The following is an 18,260-nucleotide window of genomic DNA, read 5'->3' as shown; positions in this document are numbered from 1 at the left end:
AATGGAACACAATAGAAAACCCAGAAATAGACCCGTGCAAATATGCCCGATTGATTTTTGTCAAAAGAACTAAAGCAGCCCAATAGAGCAAGGATAGATTTTTCAATGAATAGTGCTGGAGCAATCAGAGACTCACAGGCCACAGATGTATATCTTCAACCTAAACCTCATACCTTATACAAAAATTAGCTCAAAATGGCTCATGAATGTAAATTAAAATGGAAAACCACAAAATTTTCAGAAAAAAAATCTGAGAAAATCTTCATAACCTAAAGCCAGATGAAGATTGATTGGCTTTGACATCAAAAGCATAAGCCAAAACTGTATTCTAGGAAAAAACTTAATTTTAGCACCTGAGTTTCAAAATTAAAAAAAAGATACTAATAATAATACATTTTTTGAAAAAACGTACCTAAAAGTTTTTTTCTACATGAAGACAATTTTAGATATATGTTCTTTCAAACATTTCCCTCATGCTGATCTATTTCTGTCTCTGGTACTTCGGTTTTTTTAAAAAGCAAAAGGCTATAACAGCCCTTCTGAAACTGTTTCTGCCTACTACAACCATCAATCCACAAAATCATTTTTTTACGTGTGACACAATCAGTGGTGAGTTCTGATGGGTTGTACAGCATTGCTTTGATACTACTTCTGCAAAATTAAGCTAGTTTTCCAAAAGTAGATACCAAGCAGTTCTTAATAGACTACAATTATTAAAATAAGCAGTTCACTGGTAATTTCTTCTTGCTTCCAAGGAAGAATAAAAATATTTTGAATAAAGAGCTCTAATCCTCATAGCTTCTTTAAAAAGCCCCTACAGCCACCAAAGGGTTATTGACCTAGAACAAATAAATTAATAAGCTTTAGTAATTATATTTGGGTCATTTTATTTTAAACCATGAAATCAAAAGCTCTGTTCACATTAGTGCATGAAGTGCTGTAACTAGCCACTGGGACTTCCTTGATTCACAAGCCATCTGTGAATGCTCTCAGAACATTTTCATTCTAGACACAAAAGTTTCATCTGTCTCTTTTTTAACCCATTAGTCATTTTGTTCCCTCTCCAAGGCTTTACCTGGAAAGAAGCTCTCAACAGTTTTTTTGCAAATGATTAGGTGCTTTCATGTGATGAACTAAAAGGAGAGAAGCTTCTCATGTATTGGCATCTACTGTCTTTCAATTAAATTGTTCAGGAAGAGGCTGCCTTAAAAATATCCTATGCAAGGACACACCTGCCTTTCTCCATTAAACCATGAGCTGGGACTGGCTAGTGCAGCACCAGAAACCACAAAACTCTGGCCAGGAATGCCAAGGAATGACACCATTCCATTGGGTTTCACAACTTTTTAAAGCCCAAGTTAGCACACTAGCTGAAGTCACCAGACTCCTAGGGAGCAATGAAAGTTGGTGGGATTGAAAGGAACCAGTAGGCAAGGCCAATCAATCCCAAACTGGAAGCCTGGAAGGAATGGAAGACAGGAGTCTGGATTTGCTGCCAGTCGTTCTGGCATCCTGAGGTTCTCCACACACTGTTCCTTTGACCTACCAATTGGTGATGGGATTCTGGAAGCCTCAGCAGAACAAGAAACTGTAGGATAAGCCACTGGGCTATTACTAGGGATAGTTTATTTCTGTGCAACCCAGTACACCAGAAAACTAAAGAAAAATAGTGAGTATAATACACATTTATTTTAAAAATCTGTAATGCTCAAATAATTTTACCACCTAAGCAGCAACTTTTAGGAAAAGGAAATAAGAAAACGCTATTTTTCTCATAAGCCTTCACTCTTGGAAATATGTCCTATATTTGTCAAAAGGCAAATATGCACTTAACTCAGGTTTTATAAACTGGAAATAGAATGTTTAATTATGAAGAAAAGGAAGATTACATATTCACATACATGTAAGGAGAGAGCAAATAGACAATATAAATGTTTTATGACATTGACATTCTTGAAAAATGTTAATTTTCAAAGCAGGGCAACCCCTGCCCCTGCTTTTTAAAAGGCATGTTCTTCAAGCTGTTTTTCGGTTCCCTCACGATCAGATTCTGTTTCTGCTCCTCAGCCGGGAGAACACACGGTGTGTCCTGCATGTGGGGTCTGTCTGTCTCTCATTGATGATCTGAACTTGCTCACCTGATCAAAGCGCTGTCTAATCTCTCTGCTGTGCAGTTATATATTTTTTCCTTTAAAATGAATAAGTTTGGGGAGATACTTTGAGGCTTAGTTCCTGTAAGCACCAGTAAGGCAGAGTAAGAACCAGCTCACTTTTCTCCTTTGCTGATTGATTAATGTTATCTATTACCATTGGAGACCTGGAACTTCCTATATTTGACAGTTTATTATTCATAATAACAAAAAATAATTTGGGTAACGGAATTTGCGTAGGATTCTGAAATGGATTCATAATAACTTTCTGCTTTAGATTTTTTTGTGTGTGTGCCTGTGTGTCTATCAACTTAGGGACCACAAATCAAGATGAAACAGAGCATGCCTTATTTGTGAATGACCTCAGAGAAATTTCTAAGAGCCCACTGGGTCTTATAAATGACATTCTACCAATTTTGAAAATATATGTTGGCATAAGTAAAACACATTTAGATTATTATCAGCACAGGCAATTTCTGGGCTGCTCAAAATATATAGAACCGTGGTCAAATGAAATGGCCACTAGTCGGTCTCCCACAGTGGTCCATGAGGGATGCTTCCAAGGAAGACATTATGTCTCCATAATTATCGTCTAGCATTTATTTGGCCCCATAAATGTGCACTGAGCACTGTGATAAGTAAAGTTATACCGACTCAGTAACACCCTCTCTGCCCAGAGCGACTAAAAGCAGAAGGATAGTAATAATCTTCCTAATTGGGCAGTGCTATGCCATGGGGAGAAATTTCTCCTTGCGAGGATATGCTGCTTCTGTGGTCTATTTAGGAGTCCACAGATGATTTTAGCCTTTATAAACTACTCCTCAGTATAATTCTAGAAACAGCATAGATAAAAAGCAAGTTACCAACACAGTCTAGTGAGAAAGGCAAAGTTGACTGAAGTAAAGTAACCCTCAGAGTTTCCCTTTTCCCTCCTCTAACTCCAAGGGAGGACTAAGTTAGCAAATACTTGTTTATTTGATGCATCTTGTTGCATGGTCAGCTGAACCTCTGCATCTCCCTTGCTGGAGAGAGATGAACAGAGATGGGGAAGTACCCCTGGAAGCCAGCAGTGGAGGCACACTGCAAACTGAGTTGACTTAGTTATGCGTCCAAGCCTCTATGAATCCCTTCCTGAAACTTCTCCATCACCCTTTGTCACTCTCTAAATTAAAACTTGCTTTATGTGCCTTCTGAAGTGAGCCTTTCCTTTTTAATTTCAAAAGTACACAGACTTCATCCAGCTTCAAGCATTTCATCCTGAAATTCATTCCCTAACTTTCCAGTCAAGTACTACTCATTTTGGTACTACTTAGCTTTGTTCCTATATACTTGGATATAAGGTACAGAGCCACTCATCAATACTCAATTGTTTCCTATATTTTTGGGAAAAAAAAAACAGAAACGATCTCATATTTGGCTTTTACCACTCCCATTTATATTAATATTTAAGACAGGGTTGGTGCTACTAGGCTAGAAGTTCTGAAGGTACTGAAAACCACCACCACAACAACAACAACTGGATTTTGGGTATTACCAACATTTTTAGTCTTATCGGGCCACCCTAATCTTAGAAACTCCGATGTTCCCTGCATTGGGGAATTACTGAGGACCCTCTCCTTGGCCCATCCTTACTCTCTCAGACCTGACACCCTCCCTCCAGAAGCCAATCTACAAATTCCTGCTAAAGTCAAGGCATAGCAGTCTAGCTCTTTTCCCTGTCACCCAATTAAACACCAAACTTTCTGCTGAAAAGGACCTCTCTACTCTGATGTTCATCCTTGAAACTACAAAGCACTAGCAGATGCCATGAAATTACAGTGTTTCTTTCAACGTGAACAATGTTTGAGGTAGACCATCTTCTTTCAATTTTGTCTTCTTAAAGGGAAGGGAATCAGTAAAAAGATATGCCAATCTAAAGAAAACCCTGAGGATTCTGGGCTGCTTGCCCCCTCTACATCTAAATTCTCTCTTATTTTAACCTTTAACTTGGCCCCAGCTAAACTGAAAGAACAGTTCCATAATCTATCTATACTGTAGAATAGCTTTTGTCGTCTAAATCTTCTTCTTACCTTTAAAAAGAAGGATTAAAAACTTTATCTTTATTTCAGTCTTCTGCCAAGACAAACTGTGCCTCTTATGAAATGGATTAAATTTCTATAACTTCTTTTTGCAGGGCCTCTTGCTCTTAGAATATTCTCCTTTTTCATGAAGCAGCATCATTAAGTGCTTAGTGGATGCTGTTAAATAAATTTGTCAGAGCTTAAAATTATAACTTCTACAAGGATGTTTAAATAGCATAATATATTTAGAATTATAGAACAAAATCCAGAGGGAAAAAATATAAATAAAAGCTGATTTCATCCCTTCCCACACATTAATACACAGCTCCATCCCTTAATAGCTATTATTATACAAATTTTTCTGGATTCCAGAGTTTAAGTTTCATAAAATAAACTGATAAAAATTTATATCAGAAATGTAAAATATATGAAACATAATAACTAGGTACTATCTATTTTATACTCCTTAAGTGATAACATATTACAATGACCATAAGAATGGAAATATATGACTCAATGCAAAATTCCAAGGCAGTATTCAAAATATACAGTTTACTAAAACTATTTTATATAAAAATGTCAATTAAATTCTAAAATTATCTTATTAAAATAAGAAGGGGTTCTTCCATTTTAAGCAGACTAGATAACCTTGACTTTCTTTATTGAATCAGTTAAAGTATTGGAAGGTAGAGTACGGATTAGCTGGACAGTTGGATGATAAATAAATAGATGGATAAGTAAGTAGATAGATAATAGTAATAGCGCATCATATTCCTGAATTACACACATAAGGGAATCTACAGAAGTCCAAAATCAAGATGTTAGCAGGGCCATATCCCTTTGAAAGTTCTAGAGAAGAATCATCCTTTCCTTCTTCCAGCTTCTGGTGGTGCCTGGCTCACCTTGGCTTCTGGCTGCATTACCCCGATCACTGCCCCCATCTCCACATGGCTTCCTTCCCACTAGTGTCTCCAAATCTCTCCTCATAAGAACACCAGTCAACAGGACCCACTTAATCCAATATGACTTCATCTTAACTTGATTACAACAGCAAACACCCTATGCCCAGGTATTAGGACTTCAACACATTCTTAATTTGGAGGATACGAATCAGCCCACAACAATGGTAATTGCTGCAAATTTTCTGGAATTGTGCAAATATAAATATCCTTATGTCCAGGAAATGCAAAAAGTTCCAATCAGCATAAATAAAAATCACACTCCTAATGGTGAAACTGCAGAATGGCAAACTAAGAGTCATAGAGAAAACACAGATTACCACAAAGAAATGATTTTTCAACAGTAAAACCCAAAGTTATAAGACAGTGTAATTAATATCTTCAAAGTGCTGAAACAGGATGATTGTCAATCTAGATTTCTATATTTTTCGAAAATAGAGAAAAATAAAGATTTAAAAATTTTTCAGGTATATTAAACTTGGGTTTGTCAAAGCAAGAAAAAAGAAGAAAATAACAAATGCTAGAGTAGAGATAAACAAAATAGAAAAAAATGTATAGAGAAAATCAACAAAACCAAAACTTGGTTCCTTGAAAATATTAATAAAACTGACCAACTTTTAGCTAGACTGAAAAAGTACTAAAGAGATAAAAATGGTGGCTCAGCAAGCAGAGTTCTCACCTGCCATGCCAGAGACCCAGGTTCAATTCCCAGTGCCTGCCCAGGCAAAAAGAAGAGAGAGAGAGAGATAACAGTAACTAATATCAGAAATGAAAAGGGGAACATCACTATTGACCCCACTGAGATTAAAAAAAAAAAAACACCATTAAAGGATATTGTGAATAATTGTATATCAATAAATTAGATAACCTAGATGAAATGGACAAATTCGTAGAAACATACAAACTGCCCACATTGATTCAAGAAGAAATAGAAAATCTCAACAAATCAGCTGCCAGTAAAAAGATTAAATTAGTAATAAAAAAAAAACTCCCACAAAGAAAATCTCATGATCGATGGCTTGGCAGGGCAGTTCTACCAAGCATTCCAAGTAGATTTAATTCCAATTCTGCTTAAACTATTTTAAAAAATTGAAGAGGAGTGAACATTCCTTAATTCATTGTACAAGGTCATCACCCTCATCCTAAAGCCAGAAAAGATACCACAAGAAAACTATGGATCAATATTTCTTATGAATGTATATACAAAAATCCTCAGCAAAGTCCAACACCATATTAAAAGAATTATATACCATGATCAAGTAGGATTTATCCCTGAGATGCAAGGTTGGTTTAACATAAAGAAATGGATTAATGTAATACATCATATTAATACAATAAAGGAAAAAAAAACATGATCATCTCAATTGATACAGAGAAGGCATTTGACAAAACCCAGCACCCTTTCTAGATAAAACACTTAGAACACTAGGAATGGAAGAAAACTTCCTCAGCATGATAAAGGATATATGTGAAATGCCCACCACTAACATCCTACTTAGTAGAAAAATATGAAAACCTTCCCTTTAAGATCAGGAACAAGACAAGGATGCCCACTGTCACCACTTTTATACAACATTGTGCTGGAAGTTCTTTCCAGAGCAATTAGGCAAGAAAAAGAACAAATAAGGCATCCAAATTGGAAATGAAGAAGTAAAATTTTTCCTATTTGCAGATGATATGTTCTATATACAGAAAATCCTGAAAAATTCACACACAAAAAAAGCCTAAAGAGCTAATAAGTGAATTCAGCAAGGTGGTGGGTACAAGATCAACACCCTAAAATCAGTAGAACTCCTAATCATAAGGACTTGTACACAAGAAACTACAATATAGTGCTAAAAGAAATCAAAGAAGATCTAAATAAATGGAAGGACATTCCATGTTTATGGATTGGAAGACTAAATACTGTTAGGATGTCAATCCTACCCACCAAAATGTTTAGATTCAAAGCAATCCCAGTAAAACTTCCTACATTCTTTGCAGCAGTGGAAAAATCACTCATCAAATTTATATGGAAGTTTAAGGGGCTCTGAACATCTAAAGTCATACTGAAAAAGAAGAAAGAATTTAGATGATTCATACTTCCTGATATGGAAACTTATTAAAAAATCACAGTAGGGCGGGCCGCGGTGGCTCAGCGGGCAAGAGTGCTTGCCTGCCATGCCGGAGGACCCCGGTTCGATTCCCGGCCCCAGCCCATGTAGAAGAACAAATAAACAAACAAAATATAATGGAACAAGAAAATGTTTGAGGATGTTTCCCTTTCTTCCTCCCTTCCTTCCTTCCATCCTTCCTTCCTTCTCTGTCTTTCCTTCCCTTAAAAAAAAAAAAAAAAAAAAAAAAATCACAGTAAACAAATTAGCATTGTACTTGCACAAGGACAGATGTATAGATAAATGGAATCAAATTGAAAGCTCAGAAATCAATGCTCACATTTATGGCCAACTGAATTTTGACAAGGGGCAAAGACAACCCAATGGGAAAGAATACTGTCTTCAACAAATGGTGTTGGAGAAACTGAATCTCAAACTAAAAAAATAGTAGGAGGACCCCTACTTCATCCTATATACAAAAATCAACTCAAAATGGATCAAAGACCTAAATATAAGAACTAGAACTATCAAAATCCTAGAAGGAAACATAGGGAATCATGTCCTCCATAAAGACATGTTCAGTTCCTAACCTATTAGATGGTTGTGGACTCATTTGTATGTAGAAACTGTGAAGGTCTTATTTAGATGAGGTCACATTGAATCAGGGCGGGCCTTATACCAGTATGTCTGGAACTTTCCTAAGCAAAGAAAATCAAACAGAGGAGAAGAAGCCAGAGAAGGAGTGAGATAGCCATTGGCAGAGGTAGAGATGTGTCTACAGGCCAAGGAGAACCAAGGATCACTGGCAAGATACCACCAGACTTCAGAGAAAGCATAATCCTGCCAACATCTTGATTTTGTGAGTCTTTCAAATTGTGAGTCAACAAATTCCTGCTGAGCCAACCAATTTGTGGTATTGTCACAACAGACTTGGCAAACAAAGACAGTTAATACTAGGAGCAGAAAGGAGCTTCCAAAACCTAATAAAGCCATCGCCAAAAAGCCTAGAGAAAGCATAATGTTTAAGAGACATCTCAAAAGTGACCCTATGACCAAACTCCTGTAATTGATTTCCAAAGCTGAAATTTTCTCCATCCAGTCTGTAGTTTCATCCTCCCAGCTGCTCAGCAATTCTCCACTCTTCTCTGGCATTCCTACCCTACATTCTCTCAGTTATCTCATTGACGATTAACTTCAGAAAATATGAAGAACCAGACCATTTATTATCACCACGTCTACCACATGGATCAGCGCCACCATGGTCACTCACTTGTGGCACTGAGTAGCTTCCATGGTCTCCCTGATTCTGTCCTTGTCTTCCTCATGCCACCAACCCCCATTTACTCCAAATGTAGCATCTAAAGTGATCATGTTGAAGTTCAACATTTGGACCTTCCAAGTCTTTAAATGCCCCAGGCCCTGGACCATCCAGTCTCTATGCCCTCACTGACCTTCTCCACTGCTCTGCCCAGCATTCACCACCACCCGCCTTGGCTTCCGTGGTGTTTCTGGAGCACACCAGACATCATCCCACCTAAGGAATAAGCTATTGCATCTACCTGGAACGTTCTTCAGATATCAGTCTCTTATCAAATCTCACTTTATCAAGCATTAGGTAACTCTGGTCACCTAATTTAAGGTTTCAATTCCTTCCCCAGTCCAGACCCACCTTTCCCTATTCTATTTTCCACCTGTAAATACTGACCACCTTCTATAATACCAGATAATTTAGTTCTTGATTATGTTAGCTATTGTATTCTGTCTAATCCGCACCTCTGATAGAGTGTAAGCTTCATGAGGTGGGGTTTTGTTGGTTTTCTTTGGCGCCTGTAGGAAAGAACTGGCACTATAGTAAATAGTAAATGTCCCAAATATTCACAGATAAACACAAAGAAACAAACCTTTTTCTTTGTGACAGAGTGTGCATGGCAGATCAGTGAAGTAAATGGCTATTAACATGGAAAAATGAGGATATTTCTTTTAAACGTTTTAGAAAAAAATTGAAAGCATCTTTGTGATCTCTAGTTAGGAAAGGATTTCTTTAATAAGTCCCAAACAGCAGAGACCATAAATGAAAAGATTGATAACTTCGATCACATTTAAACTGAAACAAAACTTTACTTCCATTCACTAAAAGATGCCATTAAGTGAAACAGCAAGCAAAACTAAGAAAAGACATTTTCAATGCTTAAAATAAAAGATTGTTTTATGAAAACTTCTTACTGATCAATAAGAAAAGGACAAAAAGTTCAACAGAAAAATTAGCAAAAATGAACATGATTAAACATTTGCAGAAATGAATGTATAAATGGCTCACAAATATAGGAAATGAGGCTCCACCACAGTAGTGTAGAGAAAAAATGCAAATTAGCTCTGCAGTTTGAATTAATTTCCTTACCAGTGAATTGGCAAAAATTAAAAATTCGATAATATCAAGTGTTGGTGAAGATGTGGAATAAGGAGAGCACACATAGCTGCTAGTGAAAGGGTACATTGGTGCAAACACTTTGGAATAGAGTTTGTTTACCTTCTAAAGCTGAACATACAGGCTATCTTATGCCTAAGCGTGTTCTAGATAAACCATTGTTCCAGGGTATCAGGAGGCATATAGAGTCTTCATGCCAGCATTGCTATGCTGACAGAAGTAAAGAAGTGAAATGCTCGTCAAAAGTAAAATTGAGAAATCAATTGCAAAAAAAGCAGTGGGAATAGATTAACTAACAAAATACCTAGAACTGCATATATCAGTATCGAGGAATCTTTAGAGCAAACTGTTGAAGAAAAGAAATGTCACAGAGGAATTCATATGATTCCATTCACAGCAGCTCAAAAAACAGACACAAGGAAACAATAGAGGATTTAGGGATAAACACAGGAACGGTAACACTGTAAAGAAAGCAAATGAATGATGAGCAGATAATTTAGCGTAATGGGGCAAAGAGCAGGAAAGGAGATAAAAAGACTTTTTTAAAAATATTTTTACTTCAGAAAGCAAACAATGCACTTAGAACCACCAAAAATGGCTATCTTAGTTAGCTTAACCATAGGCATATTTAAATAAAGTATCCAAATAATCATTGTAAACCCTGTATTTACACAGTAAGTATCATAAACCAATTTAAAATTAAGGCTACAAGGGAAAAATCTACAAATTGAGATAGCAAAGTTCTTAAATTCCAAATATTAAATACTAATTTAAATACATTTGATCAACTGTTAAAGCTAGGAATGCTCTTAAAATATCAAGTAGCAAGTTATTACAAATTTCTATGCTGCTGTAATAATGATCTATGTTACTAAACATTTTCCTGATTTCAGGAAAATATGAAGATACTAATTTTTTCTTTTTGTATGCTGTTTGGCAGGGGTCACATTTCATTGTTTGTCCATGTGAGTATCCTGTTATTGCAACACCATTTCTTGAATTTTGTTTGTTTGTTTGTTTTTTCTTTCTTTTTTTCTTGTTTGTTTGGGGGACGTGCATGGGCAGGGAATCGAACCTGTGTCTCCCTCATGGCAGGCGAGAATTCTACCACTGAACTACCCTCGCACCCCCAACACAAATGTTCTTATAATTACCATATGAAAATCTTAACCACCTAAAATGGGTATCTTATTTAGATATTTTATTTAAAGATGCCTATGGATAAAAACACTATTGATAAGCTTTCTTTATGCTGAATACTTAGTATAAGAATGCTTCTTTTTTGGAAATTTTACATAATCCATGTCTACCCTCTTTTGGGCATGTCTTAGAGTTAACATGTTTTTGATAGTTACATGTATCAAATTAATAATGCTATTACATACTTTTAGGTTATACTCAAAATGACATAGGATGAATGTATTTTTCTCAGGGACTTCTATCGTTTTCTGTGCCTTTCCTTAGAAATCCAAAATAACACAATTGATCTGGGCACACATCTATACAATAAGTACAAATGTAAATATCCATTCAGGTATCAACTTTTGGATTTTTATTTTATTTTGGAGTGTTTATTAAAACAAAAGTTTTATGTGAGATGAGAGTGATTCCTGAATCTAACTGTGAAAATCTCTTATCAGAAACAAAATATGGTACATTGTGGTTCACTGAAGGCAGTTTTCTAAGGAATATATCAATCTTATCATTCTAATGAGAAAAAAATCAGTGTTATCGTGTTTACTTGATACATGTAAGCTAGACAATGATTAAAAACGCGCTTTTGAAACTTTGAGACATTTATTCCCAAATGCCAACAAAAAGGTCAAAAAGATAAAAATATGAACATACAACATGAGCAAGCACTTATAAAATACATAAAATGAAAGAGATTCTAATATATTTACTTTATGGAAGAATACTTTTGCTGTAAGTCATAATATGATGTGCTCTTTCTAGAAATTTATAGGTGAGATTATAGAATACCATCAACAAGTCTGCATTTTTTAAACCAACTACCACAATTCTTATTAACTATTAATTTATAAGATATATAGGGAATTTTACAATTCAGTAGTGGACTCTAAAACAACACTGGAATTTTACAAGTCACCTAAAATGACACTAATATGAGTTCAATGAAATATTTTACTTGCAAATCAATTTACCCAAGGTGCATTAGTGATGGTTCTCTAGAGAAACAGAATCAATAGGGAACACTTGCAAATATAAAATTTATAAATGTGTCTCATGTGACCATGGAAATGCAGAGTCCAAAATCCTCAGGGCAGGCTGTGAAGCTGACGATTCTTATGGAGGGTCTGGACGAACTCCAGAGCAGAGGCTCACCAGCCAAAGCAGGAAGAGAGCCCATCTCTTCTGAATCCTCCTTAAAAGGCTTCCAGCGATTACAATGAGCATCACTCATTGCAGAAGACATGCCCCTTGGCTAATTACAAATGGAACCAACTGTGGATGCAGCTGACATGATCATGATTTAATTCTATGAAATGTCCTCGTTGCAGCAGACAGGCCAGCACTTGCCCAACAGACAAACAGGTACCACCACTTGGTCAAGTTGACACATGAACCTGACCATGACAGTCCACCCCTTGTCAACTTGGCAGCTATATATATCACCTTAAACCATACCTAATTTCTAAAAAAAAAAAAAAGAAACATTAAAACACACATTTTTTTCTTTCACCTAACAGTACTCAACTGTCCTGCACATAACTGGAAACACATTAACTCTCTCCAGAATAGGGTGCAAGTCCTTGGGTAATATCCATTCTTAAACTTGATATCTTACAACTTAAATAGTATAACAGGAACAAAACAGCATTACAGTCCTCATTTCTGTAACTGATCACGCGGTCGTAGTTCATATTTACCACTACCTTCTACCATTACCCATTCCATGTTCCCTTTATCCTCAGCAAGCACTTCAGCTAGCCACGGTTCTTTGCCTGGTGGGGTGACCCAAACCTTCATTCCTGAAGTTTCAGAGTAATTGGTAGTCCTGCATCGATTGGGTTGTTGCAGTTTTCCATTGATTTTAATCACAGGGCATGGTAGTACTAAAAGACACCCTAGGGGATCTCCTATATTCCAAGAAAATACTTCTTTACCTCCACTGTGTAATTACAGTCCTATTTCCCCTGATAGTTAGGGTCAATCACCCCAGACAATAATGTAATCCCCTTCTGTGCTTGTTGATCCAGGGGCATGAGGAGCCCAAAGTGACCAGGTGGCAGATTCCAGTTCAATAGAATCACTGTTGTTTCTCCTGGCAGAAGCACTCCCCCTTTTGAAACTAAAACCTGTAGACCAGCAGAGCTCAGGGTCAAGGGACTGGAAGCAAAAATTTTCCTAGTGGATCACTAGGGGTAATAGTGAGTGGTACCACTCCCATTTCCACCCCTTGGTTCTTGGCCCCGTGGATCCTGCCTATGGGAGAAACAGCACAATACAGCGGACACTGATTCAGAGCAAAATAGCTTCCTGGAGAACATTACCCCAGACTTTCAAGGTATTGCCACCTAGTTGGCACCATAATTGAGTTTTCAAAAGGCCATCCCACCATTCTATCAATCCAGCTGCTTCTGGATGATGGGGAACATGGTAAGACCAGAGAATTCCATGAGCATGTGCCCATTCCCACACTTCATTTGCTGTGAAGTGTGTTCCTTGATCAGAAGCAATGCTATGTGGAAGACCATGACGATGGATAAGGCATTCAGTAAGCCCACAGATGGTAGTTTTGGCAGAAGCATTGCATTTAGGGAAAGCAAACCCATATCCAGAGTATGTGCCTATTCCAGTTAGAACAAATCACTGCCCCTTCCATAAAGGGAGTGGTCCAATGTAATCAACCTGCCACCATATAGCAGGCTGGTCACCTTGGGGAATGGTGCCATATTGGGGGCTGAGTGTGGGTCTCTGCTGCTGGCAGATTGAGCATTCAGCAGTGGCTGTAGCCAAGTCAGCCTTGATGTGTACAAGTCCATGTTGCTAAGCCCATGCATAACCTCTATCCCTATCACCATGACCACTTTGTTCATGAGCCCATTGGGCAATAACAGGAGTTACTGGGGAAAGAAGCTGACTGGTATCCACAGAACGGGTCATCTTATCCACTTGATTATTAAAACCTTCCTCTGCTGAAATCACTCTCTGGTGTGCGTTCACATGCGACACAAATATGTTCGTGTTTTTAGCCCACTCAGAAAGGTCTATCCATATACTTCTTCCCCAGACCTCTTTGTCACCAATTTTCCAATTATGGTCTTTCCAAGTCCCTGGCCATACAGCCAAACTATTAGCAACAGCCCATGAGTCAGTATACAAACATACCTCTGGCCAGTTTTCCTTCTAAGCAAAATGAACAACCAGGTGCACTGCTCAAAGTTCTGCCCACTGGGAGGATTTCCCCTCACCACTGTCCTTCAAGGACATCCCAGAAATGGGTTGTAGTGCTGCAGCTGTCCCCTTTTGGGTGGTACCTGCATATCATGTGGAACCATCTGTAAACCAGACCTGAGTTTTCTCTTCCTCAGTCAGTTCGCTGTAAGGAACTCCCCAAGAGGCCATAGCTCTGGTTTGGGGAAGAGAAGGTAATGTGGCAGGAGTGAAAACCATGGGCATTTGGGCCACTTCTTCATGTAACTCATTTGTGCCTTCAGGACCTGCTCTGGCCCTATCTCATATATACCATTTCCATTTTACAATTGAGTGCTGCTACGCACACCCAACTCTATGGCTTGGTAGGTCAGACAACATCCAGCTCATGATAGGCAACTCAGGTCTCATGGTAACTTGGTGGCCCATAGCTAAGGCTTAGTAGCAGGCCAAAAGCTGTTTCTCAAAAGGAAAGTACTTATCTGCAGCAGATGGTAAGGCTTTGCTACAAAATCCTAAGGGTCTGCATTGAGATTCTCCTTATAGGGGCCTGCCAAAGGCTCCAGACAGCATCTCTATTTGCCACTGACACTTCCAGCACCATTGGATCTGCTGGATCATACGGCCCAAGTGGCAGAGCAGCTTGTACAGCAGCCTGGACCTGTCACAGAGCCTTCTCTTGTTTAGGTCCCCACACAAAATTTGCAGCTTTTCTGGTCACTAGATAAATGGGCTGGAGTAGCACACCCAAATGAGGAATACATTGTCACCAAAAGCCAAAGAGACCAACTAGGCGTTGTGCCTCTTTTCTTGGTCATAAGAGTGGCCAGATGCAGCAACTTATCCTTCACCTTAGAAGGGATATCTTGACATGCCTCATACCACTGGACACCTAGAAATTTCACTGGATGGAAGGCCCCTGTATTTTTGTTGGATTTGTCGCCCATCCTCTGACACACAAATGCCTAACCAGTAAGTCTAGAGTAGTTGCTACTTCTTGCTCACTAGGTCCAATCAACATGATTTCATCAATATAATGGACCAGTGTGATGTCTTGTGGGAGGGAAAAATGATCAAGCTTCCTGCGGACAAGCTTATGACATAGGACTGGAGAGTTGATATACCCTTGAGGTAGGACAGTGAAAGTATATTGCTGACCTTTCCAGCTGAAAGCAAACTGTTTCTGGTGGTCCTTACTAATAGTTATTGAGAAAAAAGCATTTGGCAGATAAATAGCTGCATACCAGGTACCAGGGAATGTATTGATTTGCTTAAGCAATGATACCACATCTGGAACAGCAGCTAAAGTTGGAGTTACCACTTGGTCGAGCTTAGGATAATGCACCATCATCCTCCAAGACTCATCTGCTTTCTGCACAGGCCAAATAGGAGAGTTGAATGGGGATGTGGTGGGAATCACCACCCCTGCATCCATCAAGTCCTTAAGAGTGACAGTAATCTCTGCAATCCCTCCAGAAATCCGGGATTGCTTCTGATTTATTATTTTGCTAGGTAGGGGCAGTTCTAGTGGCTTCCACTTGGCCTTTCCCACCATAATAGCCCTCACTGCACGAGTTACAGAGCCAGTGTGGGGATTCTGCCAGTTTTTCTGTATGTCTATGCAAATTATACATTCTGGAACTGGGAAAATAACTACAGAATGGGTCTGGGGGCCCACTGGACATGCTGTGAGATGGACCTGAGCCAAAACTCCATTGGTCACCTGGACTCCATGTGCCCCCACTCTGACTGGTGGACCAGAATGACATTTTGTGTCCCCTGGAATTAATGTCACTTCTGAACCAGTGTCTAATAATCTCTGAAATATCTGATCATTTCCTTTTCCCCAGTGCACAATTACCCTGGTAAAATGCCGTTGGTCTCCTTGAGGAAGTGTGGAGGAAGATTAACAGTATAAATTTGTGGTAGTGTAACAGGGTTCTCCCCCAAAGGGACTTGGCCTCCCCTTCATTCAAGGGGCTCTGGGTCAGTAAACTGTCTCAAGTCTGGAAATTGATTAAGGGGCCGTGACTCTATGTTTTTGTAATTCAGGCTAGACTTCTGTTCACTTGACCTAGAACTCTTTTTTTATACAGCTAGAACAAGAATTTAGTAGACTGTCCTTCTATTGTATTTCTAGGTACCCCATGATTTACTAGCCAATGCCACAAATCTCTGTGAGTCATATAATTTTGACTCCTGCTTTGAGTTTGCTGTCTATTATAATAGCCACATTTACCCTGTCTTTGGTGATTAAGCGCTGCCACATGGCTTCTGCCAACTCGGGATCCCATCATCCCCATTGTGTTTAAGGATTCCAACTCAGTGACAGCAGTTCATATAGTAATATCTGACCTACAGACAACTGCAACTACAGAACTCTTCAGAGATGATGGCGCTAGTCTCACAAATTTATTTCTCACTGTTCTGGTAAAAGGTGCATCCTCTGGACATTCCTGGGGTGTAAGAGCAGCCTTTGCATGATAAATCCACTCTAACATTCCAATCTCTCTAAGCCTTTGGATCCCCTCATCTATATTAAACCAGGGCAGTTCTGGCATTTCAACCTCAGGTAATGTTAGCCACCTTTTGATCCATGTTTCAACCAAACATCCAAACAAACTGTTAGTACCTTTTCTAATGCCTTGAGCTATAACACTGAATGCAGAGTCTTTGCTTAGTGGGCCCATATCAATAAATTTAGCCTGATCCAACCTTATGTTCTTCCCACCATTAAAATCCATTCCCACATGTATTCCCCTGATTTCTGTCTATATAAATTGGAAAACTCACACAGTTCTTTTGGAGTATAACGTACCTCCTCATGTGTGATACTTTGTACCTCACCTTTAAAGCCTGTTGGGACTTTAGTCTACTTATAGGTCTGGAAGAAATGAGAGGTGTTGGGGGTAGGTCATGAAAAGTATTAGAAATATCTTCCAAGCCATTTGCTTCAGGGCCTTTGTTTGCAGTTTCATCTGGTGAGATAGGATTAATCACTCTAGGGCTAATCCCTCCAGGAGGTTGGGTGGCCAATTCCTCAAAGCAGGCTGGAGGTGGGGCAACTCTGTCCTCAGGGAAGACTATTATAGGTTTATCTAGAGAAGACTCAGCATGACCTAGGATTTCAACCTCACCCCAACATCATTATCAATCCATACGTCAGCATTCCGTTTTTCAGAGTCCCACTTCTTTCCAATCAATGCCCTCATTTTAATGGCAAACACCATGCAAGATTGAGATTTCAGTTTATGTTGTAAAGTTGCTACTCTAACAATAAGATTCTGAGTCTTATTTTCAGAGATCTCAAGTCTACAGCTACAGGAAATAAGATTTTCCTTCAGGATACTCATAGAAACTTCTACATCTGTCAGATGGCACTTAAGCTTCTCGTTTGAAGCCTTAAGCCCATCCCTTTCACTCCTTAATGTAGCCAGCCAACATCTCTATACCTCTTATTTCCACAAAACTCTGTAAAGGTGTCAAAAACATTACCCCCCAGAGCTTCATACAAGTGAAGCACCAGGAGAATCAAATGGTGATATTTTGACTAGCTCTTTTGCCAACTCACTTCATGGATTGGGAGTGTCATTCTGATTGTGGGAATCAGAGTCCTTAGTGTCTCTGAGTCCAGTCAGAGTAGAAAACCATTCATAAGAACCCATTCTTAAGATTCTGTTTCTTAAGAACCCCTCCTGGTACTAAGTTGTATTAGTTAGGGTTTTCTAGAGAAATAGAATCAACAGGCAAACACATGCAAATATGAAATTTATAAATGTGTCTCACATGACCATGGGAACACAGAATCCAAAATCCACAGGGCAGGCTGTGAAGCTGATGGCTCTGATGGAGGGTCTGGATGAACTCCACAGGAGAGGCTTGCCAGCTGAAGTAGGAAGAGAGCCCGTCTCTTTTGAATCCTTCTTAAAAGGCTTCCAGTGATTAGATTAAGCATCACTCATTGCAGAAGACACGCCCCTTGGCTGATTACAAATGGAATCAGCTGTGGATGAAGCCAATGTGATCATGATATAATTCTATGAAATGTCCTCATTGCAACAGACAGGCCAGCACTTGCCCAACTAGACAAACAGGTACCACCACTTGGCCAAGTTGACACATGAACCTGACCATGACACAAGGCAAGTGGCATAATGCAGCTGCAAATTTTATTA

At 38.7% G+C, this 18,260-nt stretch overlaps 1 long non-coding RNA gene across 1 annotated transcript in view; it reads right to left on the bottom strand.

Moving 5' to 3' along the window:
* Window positions 1-4,265: 4,265 nt before the first annotated feature.
* LOC143650247 (uncharacterized) overlaps window positions 4,266-18,260 on the bottom strand; it is a 29,759-nt gene continuing 15,764 nt past the window's right edge. Inside the window, exon 4 of the long non-coding RNA XR_013159460.1 lies at window positions 4,266-4,387. This is a non-coding gene — a long non-coding RNA (uncharacterized LOC143650247). The remainder of the gene's footprint in view (window positions 4,388-18,260) is intronic.

This window comes from Tamandua tetradactyla, chromosome 11, assembly GCF_023851605.1.
Source record: "Tamandua tetradactyla isolate mTamTet1 chromosome 11, mTamTet1.pri, whole genome shotgun sequence".
NCBI lineage: Eukaryota > Metazoa > Chordata > Mammalia > Pilosa > Myrmecophagidae > Tamandua > Tamandua tetradactyla.
This window is presented reverse-complemented; position numbering and strand designations above follow the sequence as displayed.